Source organism: Scyliorhinus torazame, chromosome 25, assembly GCF_047496885.1.
Source record: "Scyliorhinus torazame isolate Kashiwa2021f chromosome 25, sScyTor2.1, whole genome shotgun sequence".
In the NCBI taxonomy this organism is placed as follows: Eukaryota; Metazoa; Chordata; class Chondrichthyes; order Carcharhiniformes; family Scyliorhinidae; genus Scyliorhinus; species Scyliorhinus torazame.
The window spans coordinates 24,168,120-24,189,451 of NC_092731.1; the positions used below are offsets into that span (position 1 = coordinate 24,168,120).

At 55.4% G+C, this 21,332-nt stretch overlaps 1 long non-coding RNA gene across 1 annotated transcript in view; it reads left to right on the forward strand.

Annotated features, from left to right (window-relative positions):
• Positions 1-4,024: 4,024 nt before the first annotated feature.
• Positions 4,025-21,332, forward strand: part of LOC140402427 (uncharacterized) — a 155,558-nt gene continuing 138,250 nt past the window's right edge. Inside the window, exon 1 of the long non-coding RNA XR_011938137.1 lies at positions 4,025-4,166. This is a non-coding gene — a long non-coding RNA (uncharacterized lncRNA). The remainder of the gene's footprint in view (positions 4,167-21,332) is intronic.

Below are 21,332 nucleotides of genomic sequence, written 5' to 3' on the forward strand. Positions count from 1 at the left end.
CTCTCCCTCACCCCTCACTCCCCCCTCTCTCTCTGTCTCTCCCTCACGCCCTCACTCCCCCCCTCTCTCTCTGTCTCTCCCTCACCCCCTCACTCCCCCCTCTCTCTGTCTCTCCCTCACCCCCTCACTCTGTCTCTCCCTCGCCCTCGCACTCCCCCCTCTCTGTCTGTCTCTCCCTCACCCCCTCACTCCCCCCTCTCTCTACTGTCTCTCCCTCACCCCCTCACTCTCCCCTCTCTCTGTCTCTCCCTCGCCCCCCTTCATTCCCCGTCTGTCTCTGTCTCTCCCTCACCCCCTCAACTCCCCCTCTCTCTGTCCTCTCCCTCGCCCCCTCATTCCCCGTCTGTCTCTGGTCTCTCCCTCACCCCCTCACTCCCCCCTCTCTTTCTGTCTCTCCCTCACCCCCCCCCTCTCTGTCTGTCTCTCCTCACCCCCTCACTCCCCGTCTGCTCTGTCTCTCCCTCATCTCTCATTCCCTGACTCTCTCTTGCTCACTCCCCGTCTCTCATCCCCTCACTCCTCTTTCTCCCTCTCCGCCACCCCCTCCACTCCCTCCCCCTCACTCCCTCCCCCTCATCCCTCACTCCATCTCACCCTGTCCTCACCTCACTCCCCCCTCACTCCCTCGGCTCTCCCCTCACTACCTCTCACTCCCATTCCTCTCACTCCCTCCCCACCTCACATCCTCTCTCACTCTCTCTCCCCCTCACCCCGCCCCCCTTATCTCTCCCCCACACTCCCTCTCTCCCCTTTACTTTCTCTCACCCTCCCACTCGCTCCTCTCTCTCTCCCGTGCACTTCTTCTCTCCCCCCTCGCTCCCCCCTCTATCTCTCTCTCTCTCCCACAGACTCCCTCCCTCTCCCTCGGCTCCCCCCCCTCTCTCCCACAGACTCCCTCCCCCCCCTCTCTCCCACATACTCCCACCCCCCCTCTCTCCCACACACTCCCTACCCCCCTCTCTCTCTCCCCCCCCTCTCTCTCTCCCCCCCCCTCTCTCTCTCCCCCCCCCCCCTCTCTCCCCCCCCCCCTCTCTCTCTCCCCCCCCCTCTCTCTCTCTCTCCCCCCCCTCTCCTCTCTCCCCCCCTCTCTCGTCTCCCCCCCTCTCTCTCCCCCCCCCCTCTCTCTCCCCCCCCTCTCTCTCTCCCCCCCCCTCTCTCACTCTCCCCCCCCCTCTCTCTCTCCCCCCCCCTCTCTCTCTCCCCCCCCCTCTCTCTCTCCCCCCACCCCTCTCTCTCTCCCCCCCCCTCTCTCTCTCCCCCCCCCTCTCTCTCTCCCCCCCCCCTCTCTCTCTGCCCCCCCCCTCTCTCTCTCCCCCACCCCTCTCTCTCTCCCCCCCCCTCTCTCTCCCCCCCCCCCTCTCTCTCCCCCCCCCCTCTCTCTCCCCCCCCCCCTCTCTCCTCCCCCCCCCCCCTCTCTCTCCCCCCCCCCCTCTCTCTCCCCCCCCCCCTCTCTCCCCCCCCCCTCTCTCCCCCCCCCCTTCTCCCCCCCCCCCTCTCTCTCTCCCCCCCCCCTCTCTCTCTCCCCCCCCCCCTCTCTCTTCCCCCCCCCTCTCTCTCTCCCCCCCCCTCTCTCTCTCCCCCCCCTCTCTCTCTCCCCCCCCCCTCTCTCTCCCCCCCCCCCCCTCTCTCTCTTCCCCCCCCCTCTCTCTCTCTCCCCCCCCCCTCTCTCCTCTCCCCCCCCCCCTCTCTCTCTCCCCCCCCCCTCTCTCTCCTCCCCCCCCCCTCTCTCTCTCCCCCCCCCCCTCTCTCTCTCCCCCCCCCCTCTCTCTCTCCCCCCCCCTCTCTCTCTCCCCCCCCCCTCTCTCCTCTCCCCCCCCCCCTCTCTCTCTCACCCCCCCCCTCTCTCTCTCCCCCCCCCCTCTCTCTCTCTCCCCCCCCCTCTCTCCCCCCCCCCCCTCTCTCTCTCTCCCCCCCCTCTCTCTCTCTCCCCCCCCCCTCTCTCTCTCCCCCCCCCCTCTCTCTCTCCCCCCCCCCTCTCTCTCTCCCCCCCCCCCCTCTCTCTCTCTCCCCCCCCCCCCCTCTCTCTCTCCCCCCCCCCTCTCTCTCTCTCCCCCCCCTCTCTCTCTCTCCCCCCCCCCCCCTCTCCTCTCTCCCCCCCCCCTCTCTCTCTCCCTCCCCCCCTCTCTCTCTCTCCCCCCCCCCCTCTCTCTCCTCCCCCCCTCTCTCTCTCCCCCCCCCCTCTCCTCTCCCCCCCCCCCCTCTCTCTCCTCCCCCCCCCCTCTCTCTCTCCCCCCCCCTCTCTCTCTTCTCCGCCCCCCCTCTCTCTCTCCCCCCCCCCCTCTCTCTCCCCCCCCCCCTCTCTCTCTCCCCCCCCCCCTCTCTCTCTCCCCCCCCCCTCTCTCTCTCTCTCCCCCTCCCCTCCCTCTCTCTCACCCCCCCCTCTCTCTCTCCCCCCCACAGAATCCCCCTCCCCCTCTCCTCTCCCACAGACATCGCTCCCCCCCTTCCCTCTCCCACAATGAGCTATCATTGAGGGAGCTCATACTCCATATGCCAACCAATAATGCCAATTGGAGGTCATTACACCTCCCTCCCCCTCCCTCCCTTCCTCTCCCTCCCTCCCCCTCCCTTCCTCTCCCTCCCTCCCCCTCCCTTCCTCTCCTCCCTTCCTTCCTCTCCCTCCCTCTCCTCCCTCCCTCCCCTCCCTCTCTCTCCCTCCTCTCTCCCCCTCCCTCCATCCCCCTCCCTCCCTCCCCCTCCCTACCTCCCTCTCCCTTCCTCCCTCCCCCTCCCTTCCCTCCTCCCCCTCCCTCTCCCCTCTCTCCCTCTCCCCCTCCCTCCACTTCCCTCCCCTCCCTCCCCTCCCCCACACACCCTCCCCCCTCCCCCTCCCTTCCTCCCCACCCTCCCTTCCCTCCCTCCCCTTCTCTCCCACCCTCCCTTCCTCCCTCTCTCCCTCCCTCACCCTCCCTCTCTCTCCCTCCCTGACTCCCACCCCCTCCTTCCATCCCTCCTCCTCCCTCGCTCAGCCTCCCCCTCCATCCCCCCCTCTCTCCCCTCCATCCCTCCCTCCCCCCTCGTTCCCCCCCTCTCCCCTCCCTCCCTCTCTCTCCCTCCCTCCCCCTCCCTCCCCCTCCCTCACCCCTCCCTCCCCCTCCCTCGCTCCCTTTCTCCCCCTCCCTCCCTCTCTCCCCCTCCCTCTCCCTCCCCCTCCGTCCCTCCCCCTCTCCCTCCCCCTCCCTCCCCTCCCCCTCTCTCGCTCCCGCCCCCTCCCTCTCTCTCCCTCCCCCTCACCCCCTCCCTCCCTCCCCTCCCCCTCCCTCCCTCCCCCTCCCCCTCCCTCCCTCCCCCTCCCCTCCCCCTCCCTCCCCCTCCCCTCCCTCCCCTTCCCCCCTCCCCCTCGCCCTCGCTCCCTCCCTCCCCCTCCCCCTCACTCCCCCTCCCCCCTCACTCCCCCCTCCCTCCCGCCCCTCCCTCCCTCCCCCTCCCTCTGCCTCCCCTCCCTCTGCCTCCCTCCCCCTCATTCCCCCTCACTCCCTCCCCCTCCCTCCCTCTCCCTCCCTCACCCTCCCTCCCTCACCCTCCCTCTCCCTCCCCCTCGCTCCCCCCTTCTATCTCTCTCTCCCACAGACTCCCTCTTCCCCAACCAATGCACAAAGTGTCGGAAAGGCCTCGCCATTACTGACTGAGGTGAGGAGGAATTTCTTCACTCAGAGGGTGGTGAATCTTTGGAATTCTCTCCCCCAAGGACGCTCAATGATGGAGCACGTTTAAGACAGAGATCGATAGATTTCTGGAGACTGATGACATCACGGAGATAGTGTGGAAAAGTGGCGACGAGGAAGAAGATCAGTCACAATCTATTGGAACGGTGGAGCAGACTCAAAGAGCAGAATGGCCGCCTCCTGCTCCTCTGTTCCGCCTTTCTCCCTCCCTCTCACTCTGCCCCTCACTCTCCCTCCCCGCACAACCTCTCTCGCCCCCCGAACACTTTCACAGGTCTCCACTCACTTCCCATCCCTCACTCCTGCTCTCTCTCTCTCTCTCGCCCACCTCCCTCACTTCTCTCTCCCTCTCTCCTTATAGGGTCTACCTTGATTTGGATATTAATCTGACCCAGGAACAGTTACGGAAAATACTCAGAGATAATAGTGCTTTACCTGACCAGCGCAGCCACACATCTCCGCCGGCTTTTCCTCGTGGAAGACTTGCTGGATTCCCTGAAGGTGAGGGTTGAGATGCCTGGGAATGTGTTGAGAGGGTAGAATAGGTGGTGCGTGGGGTGCAGCAGGGTCCAGCGACAGCTGCTGGCTAATGGTCTCCGAGAGATGGGTGTACATTAAACTAACAAGACCACAGCAATAGATTGAGTTTTTTTACATTAAAATTTTTTTTTTTTTAGAGTATCTAATTATTTTTTCCAATTAAGGGACAATTTAGCATGGCCAATTCACCTACCCTGCACATCTTTTGGTTGTGGGGGCGAAACCCACGCAAACACGGGGAGAATGTGCAAACTCCACACGGACAGTGACCCAGAGCCAGGATCGAACCTGGGACCCTCGGCGCCGTGAGGCAGCAGTGCTAACCACAGGGCCACCGTGCTGCCCTCACAATAGATTGAGTTAAATAAACACTCTCACTGACAACAATGTGACTTGAGACTCAAACCAAGATGTCAATGCGGTGCTGGTGGGAAGGGTCTGTCACTGTATAACACTGGGGCACAGTACTGGTGGGGACGGGTCTGTCACTGTATAACACTGGGGTACAGTACTGGTGGGGACGGGTCTCACTGTGTAACACTGGGGTACAGTACTGGTGGGGACGGGTGTGTCACTGTATAACACTGGGGAACAGTACTGGTGGGGACGGGTCTGTCACTGTATAACACTGGGTACAGTACTGGTGGGGACGGGTCTCACTGTGTAACACTGGGGTACAGTGCTGGTGGGGAAGGGTTGGTCACTGTATAACACTGGGGTACAGTACTGGTGAGGATGAGTCTGTCACTGTATAACACTGGGGTACAGTACTGGTGGGGACGGGTCTGTCACTGTATAACACTGGGGTACAGTACTGGTGAGGATGAGTCTGTCACTGTATAACACTGCAGTACAGTACTGGTGGGGACGGATCTGTCACTGTATAACACTGGGGTACAGTATTGGTGGGGACGGGTCTGTCACTGTATAACACTGGGGTACAGTACTGGTGGGGGCGGGTCTGTCACTGTATAACACTGGGGTACAGTACTGGTGGGGACGGGTCTGTCACTGTATAACACTGGGGTACAGTACTGGTGGGGACGGGTCTGTCACTGTATAACACTGGGGTACAGTATTGGTGGGGACGGGTCTGTCACTGTGTAACACTGGGGTACAGTATTGGTGGGGACGGGTCTGTCACTGTATAACACTGGGGTACAGTACTGGTGGGGACGGGTCTGTCACTGTATAACACTGCGGTACAGTTCTGGTGGGAACAGGTCTGTCACTGTATAACACTGGGGTACAGTAGGGGTGGGGACTAGTCTGTCACTGTATAACACTGGGGTTCAGTACTGGTGGGGATGGATCTGTCACTGTATAACACTGGGGTACAGTACTGGTGGGGATGGGTCTGTCACTGTATAACCTGGGGTACAGTACTTGTGGGGATGGGTCTGTCATTGTATCAAACTGGAGTACAGTACAGGTGGGGACGGGTCTGTCACTGGACAACACTGGGGCACAGTACTGGTGGGGACGGGTCTGTCACTGTATAACATTGGGGTACAGTACTGGTGGGGACGGGTCTGTACTGTGTAACACTGGGGTACAGTACTGGTGGGGATGGGTCTGTCACTGTATAACATTGGGGTACAGTATTGGTGGGGACGGGCCTGTCACTGTGTAACACTGGGTACAGTAATGGTGGGGACGGGTCTGTCACTGTATAACACTGGGGTACAATGCTGGTGAGGATGGGTCTGACACTATAACACTGGGGTACAGTACTGTGGGGACGGGTCTGTCACTGTGTAACACTGGGGTACAGTACTGGGGGGACGGATCTGTCACTGTATAACACTGGGGTACAATACTGGTGGGGACGGGTCTGTCACTGTTTAACACTGGGGTACAGTACTGGTGGGGATGGGTCTGTCACTGTATAACATTGGGGTACAGTACTGGTGGGGACAGATCTGTCACTGTATAACACTGGGGTACAATACTGGTGGGGACGGGTCTGTCACTGTATAACACTGGGGTACAATACTGGTGGGGACGGGTCTGTCACTGTATAACACTGGGGTACAGTACTGGTGGGGACGGGTCTGTCACTATACTACTGGGATACAGTACTGGTGGGGATGGGTCTGTCACTGTATAACACTGGGGCACAGTACTCGTGGGGACGGGTCTGTCACTGTATAACTCTGGGGTACCGTGCTGGTGGGGACGGGTCTGTTACTGGACAACACTGGGGCACAGTACTGGTGGGGAAGGGTCTGTCACTGGATAACATTGGGGTACAGTACTGGTGGAGACGGGTCTGTACTGTATAACACTGGGGTACAGTATTGGTGGGGATGCATCTGTCACTGTATAACACTGGGGTACAGTACTGGTGGGGACGGGTCTAATATAACACTGGGGGACAATGCTGATCGGGACGGGTCTGTCACTGTATAACATTGGGGTGCAGTACTGGTGGGGACAGGTCTGTCACTTTATAAAACTGGGATACAATACTGGTGGGGATGGGTCTGTCACTGTATAACACTGTGGTACAGTACTGGTGGGGACGGGTCTGTCACTGTATAACACTGGGGTACAGTATTGGTGAGGATGGATCTGTCACTGTATAACACTGGGGTACAGTACTGGTGGGGATGGATCAGTCACTGTATAACCTGGGGTACAGTACTGGTGGGGACGGGTCTGTCATTGTATCAAACTGGAGTACAGTACAGGTGGGGACGGGTCTGTCACTGGACAACACTGGGGCACAGTACTGGTGGGACGGGTTTCTCACTGTATAACATTGGGGTACAGTACTGGTGGGGACGGGTCTGTACTGTATAACACTGGGGTACAGTACTGGTGGGGATGGGTCTGTCACTGTATAGCACTGGGGTACAGTACTGGTGGGGACGGGTCTGTCACTGTATAACATTGGGGTACAGTACTGGTGGGGACAGGTCTGTCACCTTATAACACTAGGGTACAGTGCTGGTGGAGACGGGTCTGTCACTGTATAACACTGCGGTACAGTTCTGGTGGGAACAGGTCTGTCACTGTATAACACTGGGGTACAGTGCTGGTGGAGACGGGTCTGTCACTGTACAACACTGTGGTACAGTACTGGTTGGGCGGGTCTGTCACTGTATAACACTGGGGTACAGTAGGGGTGGGGACTAGGCTGTCACTGTATAACACTGGGGTTCAGTACTGGTGGGGATGGATCTGTCACTGTATAACACTGGGGTACAGTACTGGTGGGGATGGGTCTGTCACTGTATAACCTGGGGCACAGTACTTGTGGGGATGGGTCTGTCATTGTATCAAACTGGAGTACAGTACAGGTGGGGACGGGTCTGTCACTGGACAACACTGGGGTACAAATATGGTGAGGACGGGTCTGACACTATAACACTGGGGTACAGTACTGGTGGGGATGGGTCTGTCACTGTCTTCCACTGGGTACAGTACTGGTGGGGACGGGTCTGTCACTGTATAAAACTGGGGCACAGTACAGGTGGGGACGGGTCTGTCATTGTATCAAACTGGAGTACAGTACTGGTGGGGACGGGTCTCTCACTGGACAACACTGGGGCACAGTACTGGTGGGGACGGGTCTGTCGCTGTATAACACTGGGGTACAGTACAGGTGGGGATGGGTCTGTCACTGTATGACACTGGGGTACTGTACTGTGGGGACGTGTCTGTCACTGTAACACTGGGTACAGTACTGGTGGGGACGGGTTTGTCACTGTATAACACTGGGGTACAGTGCTGGTGGGGACGGATCTGTCACTGTATAACACTGGGGTACAATACAGGTGGGGACCGGTCTGTCACTGTATAACACTGGGTACAGTACTGGTGGGGACGGCTCCGTCATTGTATCAAACTGGAGTACAGTACAGGTGGGGACGGGTCTCTCACTGGACAACACTGGGGCACAGTACTGGTGAGGACGGGTCTGTCACTGTGTAACACTGGGGTACAGTACTGGTGGGGACGGGTCTGTCACTGTATAACACTGGGGTACAGTACTGGTGGGGATGGGTCTGCCACTGTATAACACTGGGGTACAGTACTGGTGGTGACGGGTCAAATAGAACACAGGGGGACAATGCTGGTTGAGACGGGTCTGTTACTGTGTAACATTGGGGTACAGTACTGGTGGGGATGGGTCTGTCACTGCATAACATTGGGGTACAGTACTGGTGGGGACAGGTCTGTCACTGTGTAACACTGGGATGCAGGACTGGTGGGAACGGGTCTGACACTGTATAACGCTGGTGCACAGTACTGGTGGGGACGGGTCTGCCACTGTATAACACTGGGGTACAGTACTGGTGGGGACGGGTCTGTCACTGTGTAACACTGGGGTACAGTGCTGGTGGGGACGGGTCTGACACTGTATAACACTGGGGTACAGTACTGGTGGGGACGGGTCTGTCACTGTATAACACTGGGGTACAGTACTGGTGGGGACGGGTCTGTCACTGTATAACACTGGGGTACAGTACTGGTTGGGCGGATCTGTCACTGTATAACACTGGGGTACAGTACTGGTGGGGACGGTCTGTCACTGTATAACACTGGGGTACAGTACTGGTGGGGACTGGTCTGTCACTGTATAACACTGGGGTTCAGTACTGGTGGGGATGGATCTGTCACTGTATAACATTAGGTACAGTACTGGTGGGGATGGGTCTGTCACTGTATAACCTGGGGTACGGTACTTGTGGGGATGGGTCTGTCACTGTAAAAAACTGGAGCACAGTACTGGTGGGGACGGGTCTGTCATTGTATCAAACTGGAGTACAGTACAGGTGGGGACGGGTCTGTTACTGTGTAACACTGGGTACAGTAATGGTGGGGACGGGTCTGTCACTGTATAACACTGGGGTACAATGTTGGTGAGGACGGGTCTGACACTGTATAACACTGGGGTACAGTACTGGTGGGGATGGGTCTGTCACTGTCTTCCACTGTGTACAGTACTGGTGGGGACGGGTCTGTCACTGTCTTCCACTGGGTACAGTACTGGTGGGGACGGGTCTGTCACTGTATAAAACTGGGGCACAGTACAGATGGGGACGGGTCTGTCATTGTATCAAACTGGAGTACAGTACTGGTGGGGACGGGTCTCTCACTGGACAACACTGGGGCACAGTACTGGTGGGGACGGGTCTGTCGCTGTATAACACTGGGGTACAATGCTGGTGAGGACGGGTCTGACACTGTATAACACTGGGGTACAGTGCTGGTAGGGATGGGTCTGTCACTGTATAACACTGGGGCACAGTACTGAGGGGACGGGTCTGTCACTGTATAACACTGGGGTACAGTACTGGTGGGGACGTACTGTCACTGTATAACACTTGGGTACAATGCTGGTGAGGACGGGTCTGACACTGTATAACACTGGGGTACAGTACTGGGAGGGATGGGTCTGTCACTGTATAATACTGGGATACAGTACTGTGGGGATGGGTCTGTCACTGTATAACACTGGGGTACAGTACTGGTGGGGACGGATCTGTCACTGTATAACACTGGGGTACAGTACTGGTGGGGACGGATCTGTCACTGTATAACACTGGGGTACAATACTGGTGGGGATGGGTTTGTCACTGTATAACACTGGGGTGCAGTACTGGTGGGGACGGATCTGTCACTGTATAACACTGGGGTACAATACTGTTGGGGACGGGTTTGTCACTGTATAACACTGGGGTACAGTACTGGTGGGGACGGGTCTGTCTCTGTGTAACACTGGGGTACAGGACAGGTGGGGACGGATCTGTCACTGTATAACACTGGGGTACAATACAGGTGGGGACGGGTCTGTCATTGTATCAAACTGGAGTACAGTACAGGTGGGGACGGGTCTCTCAGTGGACAACACTGGGGCACAGTACTGGTGGGGACGGGTCTGTCACTGTATAACATTGGGGTACAGTACTGGTGGGGACGGGTCTGTACTGTATAACACTGGGGTACAGTACTGGTGGGGATGGGTCTGTTTCTGTATAACACTGGGGTACAGTGCTGGTGGAGACGGGTCTGTCACTGTATAACACTGGGGTACAGTACTGGTGTTGACGGGTCTAATAGAACACAGGGGGACAATGCTGGTGGGGACGGGTCTGTCACTGTATAACATTGGGGTACAGTACTGGTGGGGATGGGTCTGTCACTGCATAACATTGGGGTACAGTGCTGGTGGGAATGGGTTGTCAATGTATAACATTGGGGTACAGTACTGGTGGGGACGGGTCTGTCACTGTATAATACTGGGTTACAGTACTGGTGGGGATGGGTCTATCACTCTATAACACTGGGGTGCAGTACTGATGGGGACGGGTCTGTCACTATAATACTGGGATACAGTACTGGTGGGGATGGTCTGTCACTGTATAACACTGGGGCACTGTACTCGTGGGGACGGGTCTGTCACTGTATAACACTGGGGTACAGTGCTGGTGGGGAGGGTCTGTCACTGAATAACACTGGAGTACAGTACTGGTGGGGACAGTTCTGTCACTGTATAACACTGGGGCACAGTACTGGTGGGGACGGGTCTGTCACTGTATAACACTGGGATGCAGTACTGGTGGGGATGGGTCTGACACTGTATAACGCTGGGGCACAGTACTGGTGGGGACGGGTCTGTCACTGTATAACACTGGGGTACAGTACTGGTGGGGACGGGTCTGTCACTGTATAACACTGGGGTACAGTACTGGTGGGGACGGTCTGTCACTGTATAACACTGGGGTACAGTACTGGTGGGGATGGTCTGTCACTGTGTAACACTGGGGTACAGTACTGGTGGGGACGGTCTGTCACTGTATAACACTAGGGTACAGTACTGGTGGGGACGGGTCTGTCACTGTATAACACTGGGGTACAGTACTGGTGGGGACGGGTGTGACACTGTATAACACTGGGGTACAGTACTGGTGGGGACGGATCTGTCACTGTATAACACTGGGGTACAGTACTGGTGGGGACGGGTCTGTCACTGTATAACACTGGGGTACAGTACTGGTGGGGACGGGTCTGTCACTGTGTAACACTGGGGTACAATACTGGTGTGGACGGGTCGGTCACTGTATAACACTGGGGTACAGTATTGGTGAGGATGAGTCTGTCACTGTGTAACACTGGGGTACAGTACTAGTTGGACGGGTCTGTCACTGTATAACACTGGGGTAAAGTAGGGCTGGGGACTGGTCTGTCACTGTATAACACTGGGGTTCAGTACTGGTGGGGATGGATCTGTCACTGTATAACACTGGGGTACAGTATTGGTGGGGATGGGTCTGTCACTGTATATCCTGGGGTACAGTACTTGTGGGGATGGGTCTGTCACTGTATAAAACTGGGGCACAGTACTGGTGGGGACGGGTCTGTCATTGTATCAAACTGGAGTACAGTACAGGTGGGGACGGGTCTGTCACTGGACAACACTGGGGCACAGTACTGGTGGGGACGGGTCTGTCACTGTATAACACTGGGGTACAGTACTGGTGGGGATGGGTCTGTCACTGTATAACATTGGGGTACAGTACTGGTGGGGAGGGGTCTGTCACTGTGTAACACTGGGTACAGTAATGGTAGGGATGGGTCTGTCACTGTACAACACTGGGGTACAATGCTGGTGAGGACGGGTCTGACACTGTATAACACTGGGGTACAGTACTGTTGGGGATGGGTCTGTCACTATAACACTGGGGTACAGTACTGTGGGGACGGGGTCTGTCACTGTATAACACTGGGGTACGGTACTGGTGGGGACGGATCTATCACTGTATAACACTGGGGTACAATACTGGTGGGGACGGGTCTGCCACTGTATAACACTGGGGTACAGTACTGGTGGGGACGGGTCTGTCACTATAATACTGGGATACAGTACTGGTGGGGATGGGTCTAATATAACACTGGTGGACAATGCTGGTGGGGACGGGTCTGTCACTGTATAACATTGGGGTACAGTACTGGTGGGGACAGGTCTGTCACTTTATAAAACTGGGATACAATACTGGTGGGGATTGGTCTGTCACTGTATAACACTGTGGTACAATACTGGTGGGGACGGGTCTGTCACTGTATAACACTGGGGTACAGTATTGGTGAGGATGGATCTGTCACTGTATAACACTGGGGTACAGTACTGGTGAGGATGGATCTGTCACTGTCTAACACTGGGGTACAGTACTGGTGGGGATGTATCGGTCACTGTATAACCTGGGGTACAGTACTGGTGGGGACGGGTCTGTCATTGCATCAAACTGGAGTACAGTACAGGTGGGGACGGGTCTGTCACTGGACAACACAGGGGCACAGTACTGATGGGACGGGTTTCTCACTGTATAACATTGGGGTACAGTACTGGTGGGGACGGGTCTGTACTGTATAACACTGGGGTACAGTAATGGTGGCGACGGGTCTGTCACTGTATAACACTGGGGTACAATGTTGGTGAGGACGGGTCTGACACTGTATAACACTGGGGTACAGTACTGGTGGGGATGGGTCTGTCACTGTCTTCCACTGTGTACAGTACTGGTGGGGACGGGTCTGTCACTGTCTTCCACTGGGTACAGTACTGGTGGGGACGGGTCTGTCACTGTATAAAACTGGGGCACAGTACAGATGGGGACGCGTCTGTCATTGTATCAAACTGGAGTACAGTACTGGTGGGGACGGGTCTCTCACTGGACAACACTGGGGCACAGTACTGGTGGGGACGGGTCTGTCGCTGTATAACACTGGGGTACAATGCTGGTGAGGACGGGTCTGACACTGTATAACACTTGGGTACAGTACTGGTAGGGATGGGTCTGTCACTGTATAACACTGGGGCACAGTACTGAGGGGACGGGTCTGTCACTGTATAACACTGGGGTACAGTACTGGTGGGGACGTACTGTCACTGTATAACACTTGGGTACAATGCTGGTGAGGACGGGTCTGACACTGTATAACACTGGGGTACAGTACTGGGAGGGATGGGTCTGTCACTGTATAATACTGGGATACAGTACTGTGGGGATGGGTCTGTCACTGTATAACACTGGGGTACAGTACTGGTGGGGACGGATCTGTCACTGTATAACACTGGGGTACAGTACTGGTGGGGACGGATCTGTCACTGTATAACACTGGGGTACAATACTGGTGGGGACGGGTTTGTCACTGTATAACACTGGGGTACAGTACTGGTGGGGACGGATCTGTCACTGTATAACACTGGGGTACAATACTGTTGGGGACGGGTTTGTCACTGTATAACACTGGGGTACAGTACTGGTGGGGACGGGTCTGTCTCTGTGTAACACTGGGGTACAGGACAGGTGGGGACGGATCTGTCACTGTATAACACTGGGGTACAATACAGGTGGGGACGGGTCTGTCATTGTATCAAACTGGAGTACAGTACAGGTGGGGACGGGTCTCTCAGTGGACAACACTGGGGCACAGTACTGGTGGGGACGGGTCTGTCACTGTATAACATTGGGGTACAGTACTGGTGGGGACGGGTCTGTACTGTATAACACTGGGGTACAGTACTGGTGGGGATGGGTCTGTTTCTGTATAAAACTGGGGTACAGTGCTGGTGGAGACGGGTCTGTCACTGTATAACACTGGGGTACAGTACTGGTGTTGACGGGTCTAATAGAACACAGGGGGACAATGCTGGTGGGGACGGGTCTGTCACTGTATAACATTGGGGTACAGTACTGGTGGGGATGGGTCTGTCACTGCATAACATTGGGGTACAGTGCTGGTGGGAATGGGTTGTCAATGTATAACATTGGGGTACAGTACTGGTGGGGACGGGTCTGTCACTGTATAATACTGGGTTACAGTACTGGTGGGGATGGGTCTATCACTCTATAACACTGGGGTACAGTACTGATGGGGACGGGTCTGTCACTGTAATACTGGGATACAGTACTGGTGGGGATGGTCTGTCACTGTATAACACTGGGGCACTGTACTCGTGGGGACGGGTCTGTCACTGTATAACACTGGGGTACAGTGCTGGTGGGGAGGGTCTGTCACTGAATAACACTGGAGTACAGTACTGGTGGGGACAGTTCTGTCACTGTATAACACTGGGGCACAGTACTGGTGGGGACGGGTCTGTCACTGTATAACACTGGGATGCAGTACTGGTGGGGATGGGTCTGACACTGTATAACGCTGGGGCACAGTACTGGTGGGGACGGGTCTGTCACTGTATAACACTGGGGTACAGTACTGGTGGGGACGGGTTTGTCACTGTATAACACTGGGGTACAGTACTGGTGGGGACGGTCTGTCACTGTATAACACTGGGGTACAGTACTGGTGGGGATGGTCTGTCACTGTGTAACACTGGGGTACAGTACTGGTGGGGACGGTCTGTCACTGTATAACACTAGGGTACAGTACTGGTGGGGACGGGTCTGTCACTGTATAACACTGGGGTACAGTACTGGTGGGGACGGGTGTGACACTGTATAACACTGGGGTACAGTACTGGTGGGGACGGATCTGTCACTGTATAACACTGGGGTACAGTACTGGTGGGGACGGGTCTGTCACTGTATAACACTGGGGTACAGTACTGGTGGGGACGGGTTTGTCACTGTGTAACACTGGGGTACAATACTGGTGTGGACGGGTCGGTCACTGTATAACACTGGGGTACAGTATTGGTGAGGATGAGTCTGTCACTGTGTAACACTGGGGTACAGTACTAGTTGGACGGGTCTGTCACTGTATAACACTGGGGTAAAGTAGGGCTGGGGACTGGTCTGTCACTGTATAACACTGGGGTTCAGTACTGGTGGGGATGGATCTGTCACTGTATAACACTGGGGTACAGTATTGGTGTGGATGGGTCTGTCACTGTATATCCTGGGGTACAGTACTTGTGGGGATGGGTCTGTCACTGTATAAAACTGGGGCACAGTACTGGTGGGGACGGGTCTGTCATTGTATCAAACTGGAGTACAGTACAGGTGGGGACGGGTCTGTCACTGCACAACACTGGGGCACAGTACTGGTGGGGACGGGTCTGTCACTGTATAACACTGGGGTACAGTACTGGTGGGGATGGGTCTGTCACTGTATAACATTGGGGTACAGTACTGGTGGGGAGGGGTCTGTCACTGTGTAACACTGGGTACAGTAATGGTAGGGATGGGTCTGTCACTGTACAACACTGGGGTACAATGCTGGTGAGGACGGGTCTGACACTGTATAACACTGGGGTACAGTACTGTTGGGGATGGGTCTGTCACTATAACACTGGGGTACAGTACTGTGGGGACGGGGTCTGTCACTGTATAACACTGGGGTGCGGTACTGGTGGGGACGGATCTGTCACTGTATAACACTGGGGTACAATACTGGTGGGGACGGGTCTGCCACTGTATAACACTGGGGTACAGTACTGGTGGGGACGGGTCTGTCACTATAATACTGGGATACAGTACTGGTGGGGATGGGTCTAATATAACACTGGGGGACAATGCTGGTGGGGACGGGTCTGTCACTGTATAACATTGGGGTACAGTACTGGTGGGGACAGGTCTGTCACTTTATAAAACTGGGATACAATACTGGTGGGGATTGGTCTGTCACTGTATAACACTGTGGTACAATACTGGTGGGGACGGGTCTGTCACTGTATAACACTGGGGTACAGTATTGGTGAGGATGGATCTGTCACTGTATAACACTGGGGTACAGTACTGGTGAGGATGGATCTGTCACTGTCTAACACTGGGGTACAGTACTGGTTGGGATGGATCGGTCACTGTATAACCTGGGGTACAGTACTGGTGGGGACGGGTCTGTCATTGTATCAAACTGGAGTACAGTACAGGTGGGGACGGGTCTGTCACTGGACAACACTGGGGCACAGTACTGGTGGGACGGGTTTCTCACTGTATAACATTGGGGTACAGTACTGGTGGGGACGGGTCTGTACTGTATAACACTGGGGTACAGTACTGGTGGGGTTGGGTCTGTCACTGTATAGCACTGGGGTACAGTACTGGTGGGGACGGGTCTAATATAACACTGGGGGACAATGCTGGTGGGGACGGGTCTGTAACTGTATAACATTGGGGTACAGTACTGGTGGGGACAGGTCTGTCACCTTATAACACTGGGGTACAGTGCTGGTGGAGACGGGTCTGTCACTGTATAACACTGCGGTACAGTTCTGGTGGGAACAGGTCTGTCACTGTATAACACTGGGGTACAGTACTGGTGCGGACAGATCTGTCACCTTATAACACTGGGGTACAGTGCTGGTGGAGACGGGTCTGTCACTGTACAACACTGTGGTACAGTACTGGTTGGGCGGGTCTGTCACTGTATAACACTGGGGTACAGTAGGGGTGGGGACTAGGCTGTCACTGTATAACACTGGGGTTCAGTACTGGTGGGGATAGATCTGTCACTGTATAACACTGGGGTACAGTACTGGTGGGGATGGGTCTGTCACTGTATAACACTGGGGTTCAGTACTGGTGGGGATAGATCTGTCACTGTATAACACTGGAGTACAGTACAGGTGGGGACGGGTCTGTCACTGGACAACACTGGGGCACAGTACTGGTCGGGACGGGTCTGTCACTGTATAACATTGGGGTACAGTACTGGTGGGGACGGGTCTGTCACTGTATAACACTGGGGTACAAATATGGTGAGGACGGGTCTGACACTGTATAACACTGGGGTACAGTACTGGTGGGGACGGGTCTGTCACTGTCTTCCACTGGGTACAGTACTGGTGGGGACGGGTCTGTCACTGTATAAAACTGGGGCACAGTACAGGTGGGGACGGGTCTGTCATTGTATCAAACTGGAGTACAGTACTGGTGGGGACGGGTCTCTCACTGGACAACACTGGGGCACAGTACTGGTGGGGACGGGTCTGTCGCTGTATAACACTGGGGTACAGTACAGGTGGGGATGGGTCTGTCACTGTATAACACTGGGGTACAGTACTGTGGGGACGTGTCTGTCACTGTAACACTGGGTACAGTAATGGTGGGGACGGGTCTGTCACTGTATAACACTGGGGTACAATGCTGGTGAGGACGGGTCTGTCACTGTATAACACTGGGGTACAGTACTGTGGGGACGTGTCTGTCACTGTAACACTGGGTACAGTAATGGTGGGGATGGGTCTGTCACTGTATAACACTGGGGTACAGTACTGTGGGGACGTGTCTGTCACTGTAACACTGGGTACAGTAATGGTGGGGACGGGTCTGTCACTGTATAACACTTGGGCACAATGCTGGTGAGGACGGGTCTGACACTCTATAACACTGGGGTACAGTACTGGTGGGGACGGATCTGTCACTGTATAACACTGGGGTACAATACTGGTGGGGACGGGTTTGTCACTGTATAACACTGGGGTACAGTGCTGGTGGGGACGGATCTGTCACTGTATAACACTGGGGTACAATACTGGTGCAGAGGAGTCTGTCCCTGTATAACACTGTGGCACAGTACTGGTGGGGACGGCTCTGTCATTTTATCAAACTGGAGTACAGTACAGGTGGGGACGGGTCTCTCACTGGACAACACTGGGGCACAGTACTGGTGAGGACGGGTCTGTCACTGTGTAACACTGGGGTACAGTACTGGTGGGGACGGGTCTGTCACTGTATAACACTGGGGTACAGTACTGGTGGGGATGGGTCTGTCACTGCATAACATTGGGGTACAGTACTGGTGGGGACAGGTCTGTCACTGTGTAACACTGGGATGCAGGACTGGTGGGAACGGGTCTGACACTGTATAACGCTGGGGCACAGTACTGGTGGGGACGGGTCTGCCACTGTATAACACTGGGGTACAGTACTGGTGGGGACGGGTCTGTCACTGTGTAACACTGGGGTACAGTGCTGGTGGGGACGGGTCTGACACTGTATAACACTGGGGTACAGTACTGGTGGGGACGGGTCTGTCACTGTATAACACTGGGGTACAGTACTGGTGGGGACGGGTCTGTCACTGTATAACACTGGGGTACAGTACTGGTGGGGCGGGTCTGTCACTGTATAACACTGGGGTACAGTACTGGTTGGGCGGATCTGTCACTGTATAACACTGGGGTACAGTACTGGTGGGGACGGTCTGTCACTGTATAACACTGGGGTACAGTCCTGGTGGGGACTGGTCTGTCACTGTATAACACTGGGGTTCAGTACTGGTGGGGATGGATCTGTCACTGTATTACATTGGGTACAGTACTGGTGGGGATGGGTCTGTCACTGTATAACCTGGGGTACGGTACTTGTGGGGATGGGTCTGTCACTGTAAAAAATTGGAGCACAGTACTGGTGGGGACGGGTCTGTCATTGTATCAAACTGGAGTACAGTACAGGTGGGGACGGGTCTGTCACTGTGTAACACTGGGTACAGTAATGGTGGGGACGGGTCTGTCACTGTATAACACTGGGGTACAATGTTGGTGAGGACGGGTCTGACACTGTATAACACTGGGGTACAGTACTGGTGGGGACGGGTCTGTCACTGTCTTCCACTGTGTACAGTACTGGTGGGGACGGGTCTGTCACTGTCTTCCACTGGGTACAGTACTGGTGGGGACGGGTCTGTCACTGTATAAAACTGGGGCACAGTACAGGTGGGGACGGGTCTGTCATTGTATCAAACTGGAGTACAGTACTGGTGGGGACGGGTCTGTCACTGTATAACACTGGGGTACAGTACTGGTGGGGACGGGTCTCTCACTGGACAACACTGGGGCACAGTACTGGTGGTGACGGGTCTGTCGCTGTATAACACTGGGGTACAATGCTGGTGAGGACGAGTCTGACACTGTATAACACTGGGGTACAGTACTGGTAGGGATGGGTCTGTCACTGTATAACACTGGGGTACAGTACTGTGGGGACGGGTCTGTCACTGTATAACACTGGGGTACAGTACTGGAGGGGACGTACTGTCACTGTATAACACTTGGGTACAATGCTGGTGAGGACGGGTCTGACACTGTATAACACTGGGGTACAGTACTGGTAGGGATGGGTCTGTCACTGTATAACACTGGGGTACAGTACTGTGGGGATGGGTCTGTCACTGTATAACACTGGGGTACAGTACTGGTGGGGACGGATCTGTCACTGTATAACACTGGGGTACAGTACTGGTGGGGACGGATCTGTCACTGTATAACACTGGGGTACAATACTGGTGGGGACGGCGTTTGTCACTGTATAACACTGGGGTACAGTACTGGTGGTGACGGGTCTAATAGAACACAGGGGGACAATGCTGGTTGAGACGGGTCTGTTACTGTGTAACATTGGGGTACAGTACTGGTGGGGATGGGTCTGTCACTGCATAACATTGGGGTACAGTACTGGTGGGGACAGGTCTGTCACTGTGTAACACTGGGATGCAGGACTGGTGGGAACGGGTCTGACACTGTATAACGCTGGGGCACAGTACTGGTGGGGACGGGTCTGCCACTGTATAACACTGGGGTACAGTACTGGTGGGGACGGGTCTGTCACTGTGTAATACTGGGGTACAGTGCTGGTGGGGACGGGTCTGACACTGTATAACACTGGGGTACAGTACTGGTGGGGACGGGTCTGTCACTGTATAACACTGGGGTTCAGTACTGGTGGGGATGGATCTGTCACTGTATAACATTGGGTACAGTTCTGGTGGGGATGGGTCTGTCACTGTATAACCTGGCGTACGGTACTTGTGGGGATGGGTCTGTCACTGTAAAAAACTGGAGCACAGTACTGGTGGGGACGGGTCTGTCATTGTATCAAACTGGAGTACAGTACAAGTGGGGACGGGTCTGTCACTGTGTAACACTGGGTACAGTAATGGTGGGGACGGGTTTGTCACTGTATAACACTGGGGTACAATGTTGGTGAGGACGGGTCTGACACTGTATAACACTGGGGTACAGTACTGGTGGGGATGGGTCTGTCACTGTCTTCCACTGTGTACAGTACTGGTGGGGACGGGTCTGTCACTGTCTTCCACTGGGTACAGTACTGGTGGGGACGGGTCTGTCACTGTATAAAACTGGGGCACAGTACAGGTGGGGACGGGTCTGTCATTGTATCAAACTGGAGTACAGTACTGGTGGGGACGGGTCTCTCACTGGACAACACTGGGGCACAGTACTGGTGGGGACGGGTCTGTCGCTGTATAACACTGGGGTACAATGCTGGTGAGGACGGGTCTGACACTGTATAACACTGGGGATCAGTACTGGTAGGGATGGGTCTGTCACTGTATAACACTGGGGTACAGTACTGGTGGGGACGTACTGTCACTGTATAACACTGGGGTACAGTACTGGTGGGGATGGGTCTGTCACTGTATAACCTGGGGTACAGTACTGGTAGGGATGGGTCTGTCACTGTATAACACTGGGGTACAGTACTGGTAGGGATGGGTCTGTCACTGTATAACACTGGGGTACAGTACTGGTGGGGACGTACTGTCACTGTATAACACTTGGGTACAATGCTGGTGAGGACGGGTCTGACACTGTATAACACTGGGGTACAGTACTGGTAGGGATGGGTCTGTCACTGTATAACACTGGGGTACAGTACTGGTGCAGAGGAGTCTGTCCCTGTATAATACTGTGGAACAGTACTGGTGGGGACGGCTCTGTCATTGAATCAAACTGGAGTACAGTACAGGTGGGGACGGGTCTCTCACTGGACAACACTGCTGCACAGTACTGGTGGGGACGGGTCTGTCGCTGTATAACACTGGGGTACAGTACTGGTGGGGATGGGTCTGTCACTGTATAACACTAGGGTACAGTACTGTGGGGACGTGTCTGTCACTGTGTAACACTGGGTACAGTAATGGTGGGGACGGGTCTGTCACTGTATAACACTGGGGTACAGTACTGGTGAGGACGGGTCTGACACTGTATAACACTGGGGATCAGTACTGGTAGGGATGGGTCTGTCACTGTATAACACTGGGGTACAGTACTGGTGGGGACGTACTGTCACTGTATAACACTGGGGTAAAGTACTGGTGGGGATGGGTCTGTCACTGTATAACACTGGGGTACAGTACTGGTGGTGACGGGTCTAATAGAACACAGGGGGACAAGGCTGGTTGGGACGG